Source organism: Frankliniella occidentalis, unplaced genomic scaffold, assembly GCF_000697945.3.
Source record: "Frankliniella occidentalis isolate FOCC.00 unplaced genomic scaffold, Focc_3.1 Scaffold104, whole genome shotgun sequence".
Taxonomy (NCBI): Eukaryota; Metazoa; Arthropoda; class Insecta; order Thysanoptera; family Thripidae; genus Frankliniella; species Frankliniella occidentalis.
The window spans coordinates 71,748-87,022 of NW_026267233.1; positions in this window are offsets into that span (position 1 = coordinate 71,748).

Genomic DNA, 15,275 nt, shown 5'->3' on the forward strand with positions numbered 1-15,275 from the left:
CTTTTTATGCATGAATACCTAATTAAATGTGAATTAAGATTTGTAAATTATCTATATACTATTCAAGTAATGCGTAACGTGATCTTCCACTGAAATATTATAGACTGGAATAATTCTTGAATTCGTATCATCTGCTTTCACGATCCGTTCCTGAACGGAACTTTTTTTGCAGAGATGTTTCTACAACTTCCGTGTAAAATGTATATGTTTAAACCCTTTGTTAATGCACATTTGTCCATCCTGAAATAGGTGAATTATATATCATTAATTCAACACTGTTTTTCTGTACAGTCATACCACATAATGTATTTTATCCTGGTCATAAATCTTGCTATTTTTACATACTACTAACTAGGGATAGATGTTAAGGCCTGCGCTCTTCCAAATTCAAGTTTGAACGACTAATTATAGACGTAGTGCCGGGGTTGAGTGAAAGAGAGCAAATATTTTTAAACCCAATGGTACTTGTATGACTTATACCCTCCTGCATACCCCCCAAATGTTTTATTTCCTAAATAGAGCAAATATTTTTAAAAAAATATACTTTCATTCTACACATATGGCATTGCCTGGCAGCTGTCTTTCCCAGACCACTCTCACTTTTGTGTAGTCCTGAACAATTTTTTACCGCAAGGTATTAAACATTGTCTTTTGAACTGAAATTTTGGAAGCCTCTGAAATACCTGAAATAACTTTTCAATGCTTTGAAATTTACTTCACTCCACATGTTGTAGTTGAAGTTCTTTTGGTTCTGTATAGGGACTACTAGAATCTTGAGCTAGTCTAGTACTTAAGACAAACTGTGACCTAAATTTTAAATAATTTGTACTTTATGCGCTTTCCCAGGGTAAATTTCCTTGTATTATTCGTGAAGTTTAAAAAGTATTAACATGGTGAAATGGTCTGCGCCGTAGTAATTGACATTGCCTATTAATGAATAAAGATTCAAAGATATCTTTCATCAAACGACTGGTATAACCTCGAGTATAACATAGAACATCTATGGGAATATAGTCAACAAAATCAGTCTCAGATCAAAATGTAAAATAACAAACAAATCAGTCTCTTAAACTAACAGAAAATAAATAGTCTTAGCTTAACTTATTAAATAAATAATAAACCGTACCCCAAGAATAAACTGATAAGCCTAGTCATCGCCTAGTCATCTAGTGATGGTAAGGTCGAGTAGTCGCCGTAGCGGAGCTGGGTCAATAATTCAATCGCATCAGTGAATGATTGCACTGCACTTTGCAGTGCAGTGGTGTCCACTGTCAAGGACAATGACGATATGGTCGCAGTCAGAAGATTAATGGACTCAATTCCCCAAGACCTGCAATGCAAGGAAAAGAATAAGTTCAAGGCGTGAGATTCATAGAGTTTCATTCATAGGAGACACTACTTACGTGGACTCTAGTTCAGGACTACTGAAGCCCCAGCCCCACTCACTAGCACTAGCACTGACTGATCTGTGAAAACACCACAGTTACAACCTGGAATTGCTTGAGATCTTTATCTAGATTTCTCGTAAACACAGATACTTGCCAAGATGATATTCCGTAGAAGGTCCAGCTTGAGCTTGGTCCAGTTACACGTATGCAGCTTGCAAAAGTTGGTTAGGGGCATTCGCGACAGCATCAACAGGAGCAGGCTGCTGTAGTTGTTGCTGCTGCAGTTGTTCAGAGGCTAGCAACTCATAGGGCGCCGGGCGGGCCCATCATCCCCAGCGGGCCGCTTCGTTCAACATCATGGGCTTCGTTTTCAGTCAATTTCTCATTCAATTCGTCACGTATTTAGACGGACGAGTAGACGAATCTATTGTGGATAAAACGAGGAATTTCGTTTCATGAGTATAATGAAGCAGTTTTAAAATGAGGATATTCACACCGATGGGCCGCTGGGGCTCTGCCCTGTCCGACGTATCGGCTATTTTTATCCTAAGGAAACCACCCATATGTCTAGTGAGAGAATGGATCCCAATTTTTATACGACCCTTCACATAGAAGAAAACTTAATGAGAATCCGGTGGCCCGAAATGGCGTCGGGAGCCTCTTGATTTTCCAAAGCCTGATTAAAACCTTTTATCTTATTAATGAGATTTCAAGACTAGCACACGCCACGTAGAATTTAATAAAGATTTTGATTATGCGCTCGTTTTTTTTTTTTAAACAATCGTCGATTAATTTTATCCAGACGGATATGCAGAGCACTGCACAGGCCACCCGTAACCTACCTCAAACGACGAAAGTCCATCCAGCGACAATAACTCGTCCCTCGAGGTCACCACTGAACTTGTAATCACTGTAAACCATTAAAAATAAAATACCTACAAGTTCAGCATACGTTTCGCCTTGCAAAACAGTTAATTTCACTTTTGATACGCCGAGTCCTCGGGCCTCGTTTAAACTGCGGGGTCGGTATGAAAAATTCGCAGCTCGGGAAAGGTTTTGTTTACGTTTTTCGTCGTGTGGGCGGGTGGAGGTTACCTGCTATGCTCGGAGTGAATGTTTATTCTGTATAATCACTCTTATCGGTACTGTCTCGTTTTTAAAGGCTCCTTGACTGTAACGACAACACTTGGACAACGATTTGCGGTTATTTCCTCACTCCGGGGGTGTTTACTTTGCTTGCTCTCTCAATTTGGCGTGAGTGCCTACTAGTTTTGTCCTGATGACTAGGAACTTAAAATCCTGTAATAGCCTACCAACATATCCAAGTTGTCAAAAAAAATAAAAATTGTGGGGAGTTCAAAGGCAAAGCTACAATTTATTCATTTACCCTATCCCCATATATGTTGATGACGTTCCTGGCTATACAAATAATAGACCATAATCACTACATCATGATATTTAACTTATGTTATTTTCCTCAAGGACTCCACCCCTACGGCAGAATCTGATGAGATATCGGAACGATCTGAGGCCGAGACATCGATTTTAACATCAGATGTAGACTTTGAAACCGTATGTTTTTTGGAGGTATGGATTTTGGAAAATAAGGAACTAATGATGTTGACTGATTGCTATTGTTTTTTGTCTGTTTCAAGGAACAATCATGTGCAGATACTGACAATTTTTCGGAGTCAGGAACTAAATTTTATCAGGACACTCAAGAGGAAACTGGAACAGAAACAGAATGGGTAAAAATTTTCAGTTGTTGCATTGGTTAACAAACGCACTCATAATACAGTATGGATTTCTTACGTTTAAGTTGCAGGTGGTTGATCCAGCTGTAAGAGGTGCTGCAGCCGTACAAGCAGCTAAAAAGAAAAAGAAACGGAAGTTTCGCCTGGCCTATAAAAGGAAATATGAAGAAATAGGCGTTCAACAGAAAACAAAGGTACAACTATGGGGAAATTAAAACAAAAGTGTTAGGATGTGCAAATTGTTAAAACTTGTGTTATTTTTGACAGGGTTCTCCATAAGATTGTGCTATTAAAGCAAAGTGGTAGTGAAGTTGAGGAGGAAGATGCAGAAGTGGATGTTGTATCATTGATTGACACAGAGTTCACTTCAAATGTGCTTGTTGTGAGTAATAGGGATCTTGCTTTTATAAGAATGGTCTCTAAATGCATTTCTTTTTTGTGTAATGCATTTCTTTTATTTTAGGATTTTGATGACCTTTCACATAAGAGCCAAGAAGAAATTGAAAAGGACTCAGAAAACCTTGAAGTAAGCACATGTTTAAACTTACTGTTCTGTATTTTGTATTTTTATTATTTTTTATTATGAATTTTATTTCTGTTACTCAGGCCACTATTAAATCACTTCTGGATAACTTAAAAATGTTGCTGCCACCTTCGTGGTCTACTGATGTGATTCAAAAGAGAACCATCAGAATAATCCATCATAACAATTCCATCAATGCAAGTGTAGATAGTAGTCAATACTGGGATTGTAAAACCTGCAACCTTGGAATATTTGTTCATGGCATACCTTTATCAAGTGACCATGATGTATTTCTCTCTAGATCCTGCCCAGTCACAGATAATCCTGGAAGTGTAGCAGACTACCTATCATTTATGACAACTTAAGTGTATAAATCTTCTCTTTGCTCTAAAATTAAGAACTATCAAGAATTTTGAGAAGAATTTGATGGGCAGATTGATCTACTATCACCTGAATTCGAACAGTGTTACTTACCGCAGTGCAAAATATCATCTCATTCTTAATAAACAAAAAATGACTTGGTCCAACTGCAAAGAAGATCTTGAAAAATTTAAACGGGCTGGTTCTAGGAGAGGAGTCGGAGTATCCTCACATCTTTCAGACAAATTTCTTTCAAAAGAAGAAATGAAAAATAAAAAAGACAAGTGGAAGTCAGGGTTCAAAAAGGAAAAGAGAAAAGCAGAACCCTTCCAAAAGAAAGTAGAAGATTTAGAAGTCAAACTCGATGAGAAAACAAGGGATGGCTTGTACAATATTTTAGTTGCCAATGGGCACAGAATATCAGATGTTCAGAAAGTATTCTATCTTTCTCAAAAAGATGCTTTATGTGCAAAAGACAAGCGAGGTTTGCGTTGGCATCCCATGCTGATAAGAAGTGCGCTTAAACTCCATTCAATATCTCGTGGTGCTGTTGAATTTCTGAGAGACTAACAAATAATGTATTTAACATCCAACCGTAGAATTTATGACTACAGTCACTTTATTGATCCTCAAGAAGGTGTTCAAGGTGAAATAATCGAACAAGTAGAAGAGAAAATTAAGAGTAATGGATCTGAAGAACACTACTGCTATGTCAACCTTACGTGCGATGAAATGCACATAAGATCAGGTCTAGATACCAAGAAAACTACAGGTGAACTGATAGGATACACTAATCTCAGTGATGTAGATGCTGACCTAAAAAATTTGTAACGAGGAAAACAAAACCTTTAAACCTTAATTGGAAAAAAAAGTGTTAGTTTATTTGGCTCAAAGAGTTACCTCTACAAAACATAAGGATGTTGAAGCTATATACTCAACAGATGATCTTTCCGAACCCCTGAACCATTTAATTGTTTTACGATCGCCTTGTTCTTCTTGTTGTCATGCCAAACAATGAATAAATAGAGGCGCGAGCATTTGACTCGTCGCCATTTACCACTCATGAGTTCTGCTGTTCACATGATCTTGGCTCTCCCGTAACCCCCAGCACTACATTGATGGCAGCGGTGAAGGACGGAGGAAGTGAAGGAGAACTTTGCGAGACTTTTCAAGAGTCAGACGCGAAGTGAGATAGCGACCTGGCGAGACCTTTTTAGTGTCATACGACAGGTAACTCTGGGAGACCTTTCTAATGTCATACTCGGAGTTTAGTTAGGGAGTTTGCTGAGACCTACTTAGCGTCATACAGCAAAAAGCTTCGCTGAGACCTCTTTAGTGTCACACAGCAATAAGCTAAGAGTAGGCAAAACACGTACGAACCTGAGACCTGTCTAGTGTCACACAGGGAAGGACAAGGACGTGTTTTGAGGTTAGGGTTCAGAAGAAGAGAAGTCCTGAGAGGTCAGGGTTCCGCAAAGGAAGGCATGCTAAGACGAGTTGCTCGACACGCGCACCCACCGGATATCCAAAACTTGACCATAAAAACCAACAAGGAGAACCTAGATCTTGAATGGACGAGCAGAACATCGCCGTGGACGCAATGGCGCTCCACGCAGACACCGACATGGACCTCGCCAGCGAGTCCGACGCTGAGCAGTAGGGCGCTCAAACCGTACAACCGGAGGCTGTCAACATGGTCGTATGTGTATGACGGACGAGGAAGGGGCCGAGGTGGACGTCGAGGCTGTGGACGAGGACGAGGACGTGGCCGTGGACGAGGCCGCGGACGATACCGAGAACAGGTCATGGAATTCGTTGTCGAGGAAGATAACGGTCCTCAACGTGCACAACAGCAGCGGCCAGGAGAACGAGAACGACGACCACCCCGACGTTTTCGTGAAGAGGGACAGGAGGGAGAAGCACTACAAGGTGTGGGGCCAGCGCCGCGATGCCAGCAAGAAGTAGGCCCTGAGCAGCAACAGGGCGCCGGAGTGCGGCAAGGCGCCGCCGCGCACCAGGGTCAACAAGTCCAAGAAAAAGACCTTGTTGAGGAGTACGAGTACGAGGCGGACGAGCTCCAGGGCCCGAGAGTACGGGGGACACCCAGAAAAATAGTTTCTTGATTCAAGTGCAAGCTGACACAAGATGAAATTCACCATTGAAACAAGGCAATATTGTCTTCGGAATAAGATTTTTCTCTTATTCGAAAGAAAATATCAGCTTCTTTCAAGAGTAAATTTGATCTTGTGTCAGCGTGGACTTGAAACAAGGAAGGATTTACTTGAAACAAGAAACGATTTTTCTGGGTGGACATCGCCGTCGGTAGGCACCGTACCATTTAGAGCGACCGGAAAGAGAACACCATTGTCCAACGCTCGAGCAGGACGGGGTAGATACGGGGCCGGAGCACACGGACAGTACAACGACGCCGTAGAGGACGCCGACGACGAGCAAGAGCAGGCACAGGTGCCGCCGCAAGACCAGATGTTTGCCAGATTCTTGGAGGCCATGGCCAGGACTATGGGCAACAAGAAACCCAAGAAGTACAACGAGGCACCGAAATACGACGGTGAGACGGACTATACGATCTATCAGATCCAGTTCGACACCGTCGCAGAGGCCAACAACTGGAACGCCCAGGACCACAAGACGGCCCTGATCCAGGCCCTGACGGGGAATGCCACGAACGTGATCGCAAACCTCAAACACCAGGGAGTACCGATCACCTACGAGATCCTAGACGAGGCCCTGATCAGAACATTCGGCAGGTCCGCCTCCATGTGGGAGCGCAAGAAAGACTTTAATACGCTCATCCAGGAGAAGAACCAAACCGACAGGCAGTTCTCACGTCAGGTGGAGCGGATGAAGTGGGCGTACCTCCGCAACATGAAGGAGCAGGATATCCAGGAGGCCTTGGTGTAGAGATTCATCAAGGGCCTGGCAGACAAAAAGGCTGCATCCTGCCTTGCATTCGCAGCCCTGCCCAGCCTAGACGAAGCCCTCAAAGCCCTCAAAAGGGGCCTAAGTCTCCAAGTGGAGGAACCCCCAGCCAACCCTCACCAAGACGGAGGAGAAGGACGAGGAGGATGAGAGGGAGGAGGAGGCCAAGGAAGAGAAAACCTTCAAGGTCAACATGGTCTTCCCTTCCGAGCCAACAGCCTCCACGTCCAAAGATGTCCAGACGCAGAAAGGCCGTGGCTGAGGCCGTGGCCGTGGCAGAGCACCAAGAGGAGGAGGTAGAGGGTCAGGTAGAGGAGGTAGAGGCGGCTGGTCGGGCCAGTCAGACAATGTCGATAAAGACATGGTCTGCCATGTGTGCAACAGGAAGGGCCACCGAGCCGCTAACTGTTGGCACAAAAGCAAGACCTGGATCGAGGACATAGTATGTCATACATGTGGCAGGAAAGGTCACATGGCCCGGAACTGCAGGAGCTGAGCAGGCAGCAGCAAGGGCAGCTCAGGCTTCGCCATTCCGAACGTGCCACCCGACCTCTACAAGGCCACTATGCAGTGGTTTCTTATCCAGCAGAATGACTCTCAGGCCTAGACCAGCAAGGGCAAGAGTCTTTATGTCCCCAAGGACAAGGATAAAGACCAGGAAAACTAGAACCAACTTCCATTGAAATGGTGGGAATGGAAGTTGAAGATGAGACTGATAAAGTTAATGTAAAACCACCAAGCGGAAGTTGAAGATGAGACTGATAAAGTTAATGTTAAACCACCGGTGACCAAAACTCCAGATTTTGTTAATTTAACAGAGTCATCTAACTCTGAAGATGAGCTTGATGGTCACCGGGAGGTTCCTTGTAATATTTGTTATACTAGCAGTGTTAATTCGGCACCAATGATTAAATCTACAATTTTGAATAAAGTACAAAAGATTTGTTTGGATACTGCAGCAGTTATTACAGTTATTAGCAGAACAAGAGACCTCCCAGCTGCAAAGCTCAAACTGAAAGGAGTAACGTCACACAAAGCGAGTCTTTATGGTCCAGCAATGACCACATTCGAGATTGAAGGACAGAAATTCGAACACATGACCTATGAAGCAGATATCAAGGAACACATAATTGGCATTGATTTCCTGCACAAGTTTGATGCAGTGATTAAAATCAAAATGCAAGTTTCAGAGATTGGAGAGGGACTCAACAGGATCACAATTCCATTTACTCTAGAGGAGTCAAAGTTTGCAAAACTGTGCACTACAGGCAGAGTTGTCTACCGTATAAGAGCGGAGAGCAACTTCGCGCTGAAACCATTAACGGAAAGAGAAATTAAACACAGCTAATGCGGATTCGGTAACTGATGAGTTGGTTAGAGAGAGAACCGACGACTGTCCAGGTAGTGGTCAGACTCAGGATTATAGCCGAGGTGAAAGGAGCCATTCCCAGAGCAGGGTGGTTCTAGAAGCCAAGGTGGTTAATCAAGAAGTGCTGACAGACTCTGGCAGTGACAAGGCTCAGGAAGCCAAGGGATCCCAAACTTAAAATAGAAGCCAGTTATCAGGACAGACAAAGTTAGGAGTATTCGTTTCAAATCAAGCATTTGGAAACAAAGTTTCAAAGCTACCAACAGATGTAGTAGTCCAATCAGGAATTGTCCCGTGTGTCTCAGCACCAATCACTGTGACCATGCAACACTCTGGGGATAAATGCGTCAACATACCCATGTATGCTGTGCTAGCGGAAGTATTTATATTACAACCAGAGGAATACGAGAAAGAATTTATTGGAATCACAGGAGAAGAAGAGGAGGGGTAAATGTGGTACACCACGAAAAACTCCGTTCGCAGATGCAGAATATAACACAACACCAAGTATGCCAGAGATTAAGGAGAGTGAACCACTCCCTAAAGATCTCCAGGCATTGGTAGACAAATGCACCGAACAGTCTGAAACAGAAAGACAAGAGTTAGCTAAATTATTACGAAAGCACCATGACATCTTTGCCAAGGATAACACTACTTTTGGTAAATGTCCCTGGACAAAGTTTCGAATAGACACGGGTGACCATCCACCCACTAAGCAAACAGCAAGGCCCATACACTTACACTATAGGCAGGCGGTATTGGAGACCATTAAGAAATATTTGGAACAAGGATCTATCGTACCTAGTCAATCAGACTGGGCTTCTCCAATTCTTTGTGTCAAGAAAAAGACTGGAGAGGTAAGGGTCTGTATTAATTACAGGGCACTGAATGCAGTTACAACGGTCCCAGCCACACCCAAACCAAGGGTACAGGACTTGTTGCATCTTATGGGAGGCAAAAAGATGTATCATGCTTTTGATTTGGCACATGGATACCACAACTTCGAAATACATCCAGATGATCAACCCAAGGCGGCTATAATATTACCGGAAGGTCTGGGACTTGCACATAGGTAGTTTGAGTTTACCAGGATAAGCTTCGGGCTGGCTGCAGCACCAGGTGCCTTCCAGTATATAACTGACCGAATCATCACTCCAGCCCTCGAGAAAAACCCTCAAAATGATTTAGGAGACGCAGTGTCTGTTTACCTTGATGATATCTGCATAGGTAGAGATAATTTCCCAGAAATGTTGCAAAGATTAGAAGCTCCATTCAACAGGATCAGAGCAGCAGGTTTCTTTCTAAAAGCAAAGAAATGTGAGCTTTTCCAGCCAGAAGTATCCTATCTGGGACACAGGTTGTCTTGTTGGCGGTGTAAATATTCATTTACTAGGATTCCTCGATGTTAGAAATCCCGGGCTCGGCCGCCAACTACCTTGTGGTTGAATATTGTCTCCGTTTGCTTGCGTGTAGGTTTGAGGTAAATGAGGTAGGGAACACCAAGGGTTAATTTAGAATGACCAACTAATTATTCAAAGAACTTAATACAATTACAAAACAAAACCGGTGAACTCTAATACTAAATCTACGTTACCGCTCTCTCTCTTACCGTACCTTAACTCTCTGACTCTCTGCCTGAACTCACTCTACTCTCTGCTCAACTGACTCTCTTGACCCGGGCTGGAGCGCTCCGCTGGCCCGCTCCCTCACGGCCGCCAATATCCCCCCGTCACTCATCCCGCGCTGGACCGTCCCTTTCCCTCCGCGCCCCGCCCGGCGCCGGGGACATCCCCGCGGCACCCGGCTGTTGGGTTGGTACCACTGCAGGTCAGAGGGCAGATCACGCGCCTAGAGCAACGCTGACCGACCCTTCACAAGCGCGTAGGAAAAGCACCCGGCCAGCGCACGGCTGGCCGAATCGCCAAAACAAGTGATATGACGGTCCGTTGCGCGATGAGTAACTACACTCCCAGAAATAGCGTTGGCGATCTCAATCTCGCCAACAGTCTGAAAAATAAAAACAGATCAAAATAAAATAGAGAAAATAATGAGTTGGCCAGTACCATCTAATGTCAAAGAGGTAAGATCATGGCTAGGTTTAGTGCAGTACTATTCCAAGTATGTCCCACACATGGCAACTATAGCTAATCCCATATTCAAGTTGAAAAAGAAAGGGCAAGAATTTGAGTTGACCAAGGAGTGTCAGAAGGCACTTGATAAAATCAAGACACTTCTAACAACAGCACCTATATTAGGTACCCTAGATGTGACTCAAGGTGAATTTACTATCACCGCAGATGCTAGTTTGTTTGGCAGAGAAATTACTGTGCAACACACATGGAGCTACCTGCACTAGTGGAGTCAATCCATTCCATCATTACATGGCAGGTGCGCCATTTGTAGTTAAAACAGACCACGCAGCTTTACAGTGGTTAAAGAATTTCAAGAATCCTACAGGTAAGCTTGCACGTTGGCTTGAGAGATTAGCCCCATACAAATTCCAGGTGGTACATGTAAAACGAACTAGCATAGGGCATGCAGATGCTTTATCCAGGAGGCCATGTAATGACTGCAAGAAATGTGACAGGCTAGAAGAAAGAGACAAAACAGTGTTAGTCTGTCAAAGCATAACAGAAATAAAATGTGACGATAACTGCCCAACATGTCTGTTAGGTGACAGAAAACAGATACGACTTACCTCAGACACAGTAAAAATTCACTGGACAAAAGTAATTCCAAACGGACTCAGTGATAAGGAAATTAGAAAGGTCCAATTATTAAATCCAGATATAATGCCTATCATGGTTGCAGTTCAGGATGGAGAGAGATCTGAGTTCCAGGAAATTGCTGGAAACAGTCGTAAAACAAGGTCTCTGTGGTATCAGTTTAACTCTCTGGTGATAGAGAATGGACTCGTGTTCAGAAGGTTTGAACATCCTAGTGGATTAAAGGAAAATGAGGAATTACAACTGTTACTACCGTCCGGACTGGTAAAACAAATAGTCAAAGCTTACCATGATCAGCCGGGAGTAGGCAATCATTTTGGGGTGTCCAAAACACAAGCATTCCTTAAAAGATTCTTCTGGTGGCCAGTGGCCAGGGATGTTTGAAGACACATATGGAGTAGTTTCTTAGTGCAGAATATGCGCAAAGTTCAAAGGCCCAGCTCACATGACAAAGGTTCCGTTAAAATTGTTCCAAGAAAGAGTCTTACATGGCCGATGGCATGTAGATATTTGTGGACCAATAAATTCTAAAAGCAAAGAGGGGCATGAGTGCATTTTAGTTGCAGTTGAAGCTTTCTCTGGATGGTCAGTAGTAGTGCCACTGTTTAAACAGACAGCAGACGAGATAGCACAAGCTTTCATTACCCATGTCTTCTCTATCTTTGGAGCACTACAATCCTAAATGACGGACCAGGGCAGAGATTTTGATTCGATATTGTTCCAGGAAATAATGGAGCTCTATTACATCTAAAAGCTAAGGACTTCTGCGTTCCATCCAGCTGCAAACGGCAAAGCAGAACGTTGGATTAAAACGCTGAAACAACATCTCATGATTTTGGTAGAAAAAGACAGGCAAGACTGGCCTAAAAATTTACCATTTATTACTCAGGCATACAGAAACTTGCCTCACTCATCACACAAATTCTCACCTTATGAGGTTATGTTTGGAGCTGCTATGAGGACACCACTGGACACGGATAGAGGTCCTCCACCAAAAGAGGAGCCCATGAGCAAACTCTACCCAAATTGGGTTAGAAAAACAACGCAGGATATCCACGAAGTAGTTGCACATATGAGCAGAAAGGCTGCAAACAGAATGAGGGCTTACTATGACAGAAATGCAACGCTTTCACCATTCAAAGCAACGAACAAAGTCTACTTGTATTACCCCAGAAAAATAAAAGGCATTTCAGCTAAGCTAATTTCTAGGTGGGAAGGGCCTTACAAACATAATAAATGACTGCAATGCTCGAATAGAAAGGGCAGACAACCCCGTGAAAAAGCTGATAGTTCACAGAGAGGCTAGCAAGATGTCCAGATGAAGCCGACGACAACAACAACAACATCGCTAGCGCTTGGTTGTTGTTTGTGGAATGAGCGCAACCATTATTAGCACTCGAAAACTCGAACTCGATCATCGAGCGGCGCGATAAATTCAAATCGGAACCAGTCGCTAGGGTAGCGGGTACCAGGTACCAACCGGTTGCTAAGCAATCGGATAGGTCGCTAAACAACGGATAGGCTTAACGAAAACAAAAGAAAGCTACTGACGCTATCTTAAGCCTAACGGTATTCCCCTCAGTTCTACGAAGCAGCCCCAGGAGCAGCGCCAGGAGATTGTGGCTTTCCCTGTGGGTCAGGCAGGCCCATCCAGCCAGGGGTCATTCCCCGACTCCACCATGGAGACATGTGTGTTCTGCACTCATATTCAAAAAATGGTAGAAGAAAAAGGAAACCTGGCCTTCCCTAGGGAAGAGCCAGGTTCCCTAACGTGTTTCCCCATCACATGCAGAAAAATGGTGGAAAACCCTGAGCCTATATTAGAGGAGGATGGGTTCTCACACCAACCCATGACAGCTGGGGATTAAATTAATCTGCCCGGCACTTCAAAAATCAGGTAGGAGCATGAAAAAGAGCTGAGACAATACCATGCAGCCCAAGATTTCATGCAACCACTGGTGACAAGAGAATTCCTATCCAGTGACAGTGATAGTGAGAACGAGAACAAGACGGAAGAAAGTGCAAGTGAAACAGCCAAGAAACTGATTGAGGAAATGAAATTAACAGATTCTGAATCAGAAGCAGAGGAAAAGATGGAAGAAAAGAAAAGTGAGATGGACACAGAGGTCGAGATGCTGGAGGCAGAAATAAACAAGATAGATGTGGAAACGGAGAAACAAGAGGAAAGAGAAATAGAGTTAGAAGAACTAGACAACAAGATGCAAAAAGTAAAAGAAGCGATTAAAGAGCTTGAGAGAAAAATGGAGGAGAAACGTGCAGGAAAAGATATGATTTGTGGAGGATTGAAGCTAGACATGCAATGGAAGCTGGTGCCACTTACCTTGAACATCGAACCAAGTGGAAGACAGGAATGGATGAGTAAGATTTACAAGGAACGAGATGAAGTAAAAGCTACCTTAAAATTGCATCCAAATGATCCACGTAAGGATACAAGATGCGGGAAGTGCAGACAGCGATATCACACTGCGAAAGATTGCCCAAATTAAGGTTTTCAGTTCTCATCTAACTAGTTTTTCAAAACTCTAGGAAAACGGTATCTCAAGTGCCAAACAAATCGTTGAAAAGTTGTGATAAATCATTCCTGTTTACGTGTGATAAAAATTGTTCTGTGTTTACTGCCTAAGTGCCAAAGTCATAGACCATTCCGGTAAACCGTAAAGAAAGAAGAAGAGACGGAAGAAGCAAAGCGTTCTATGAGAAATGTACGGTGTGCCTTTGGAACGCTTGAACGTAATCCATCGTAAACTAGATATTCTGCGTCGCTTGAGAGTGAGAACTATTGTCATTAACTCTCAGACGAATTTAGACATCACACAAGTCACGTTTAACCGTTTGATACGACCGTGGAACCGACGCACCACCGTTTATTTCTCATACTCGCCTTTGCTTCTTTCGTCTGTTCTTCTTTTTCTCGCTTTACCGGAATGGTCTATTGTTCCTGTAAGATGTAATCAATCATGTCAAAAGTAAAGTACTGTAATATGTTAACCGTTCATGCTCAAGTTTGCAGTAAAATCAATGGAAAGATAAAGGAGTTTCAATCCAAGCACCAAAAATTATAAGAGCGAGTTTTATTATACAGAGATCATAATTCAATCGCATAAAACGCGTCAATCAGATAAAATAAGCTGAGTCGCCAGTCAATAGAGTGAAACGAGTTCTCCACTACTAACAACCAGTCTTAGAGATAAAAACAAATTAAATCTATCTTTGGAAAGAAAGACTGATAAATCACAAAACTTAAAAACTAAGATCAGACTGCAGGATCACAAATCATAAACTAGATATAGCTTAGGCGAGGGAATCATAAACATGGCTCAGGCGAGGAAAATTAACAACTAGATATGGCTCAGGCGAGGAAAAATCATAAACTAAAGATGGCTTAGGCGAGGAAAATCTTAAGCTAAAATTGAAACGGTCACTCTCAAACATAATGACTAATATCACATCTGAAAAGACGAAAATAAAAGTTTAAGACAAAGGACAAGGGGGCGAGGAGGAAACAGGTGAAGGTAAAAGGAAACTAACCTCACTCTTCCCGAGACGGTTCACCCTCGTCCGGTGGCTCATCCATGACCCGCATGATTTCAGTCTGCAAGAAAGAAAGAAAACATTGAAATGACAACAAACAACAAAAAAACAAAAAAGAAACAAACAACGAAGACGCGGAGAAACCAAAGAACGCATGAAGGGCCAGCCTAGACACCGCGCACAGATGTAGCCGCTATGAGGACCGTACAAAAAGTCCAAACCGAACTTTAATCTTTTATAGCAATAATGGCCAGTTAGCACAAAGTCCGGCGCAGCTAAAGGGGCGCAAGGCCCACACAAAATAATATCTTCACCATCCTCGAGCGCACAATGATAATGTAGGAAAACTACAACGGACATGACTACGAAGGTGCGAGCGAACACAGGAAAAACCGTTACACAGCAGTTCAAACAAACTGACTCTGTTCCTCGTCGCTGACGAGATCGACGACTTCAACAGCATCCTCGAACACCCCGAGCTGGACATCATAAAGGATGTCGGCGAGAAAATTATTCAAATGGGACAGATTGGCCGGGAGCGCGGCGACTACAGGGTTCTCCAAGCCCGGGTAGATGACGCCATGAGGAGGTACTTGAGGCACCTCAGCCAGCCAGGCGTTGCCCGGGAAAGGCAGCTCATTCATGGCTCCAAAAATGACCTTA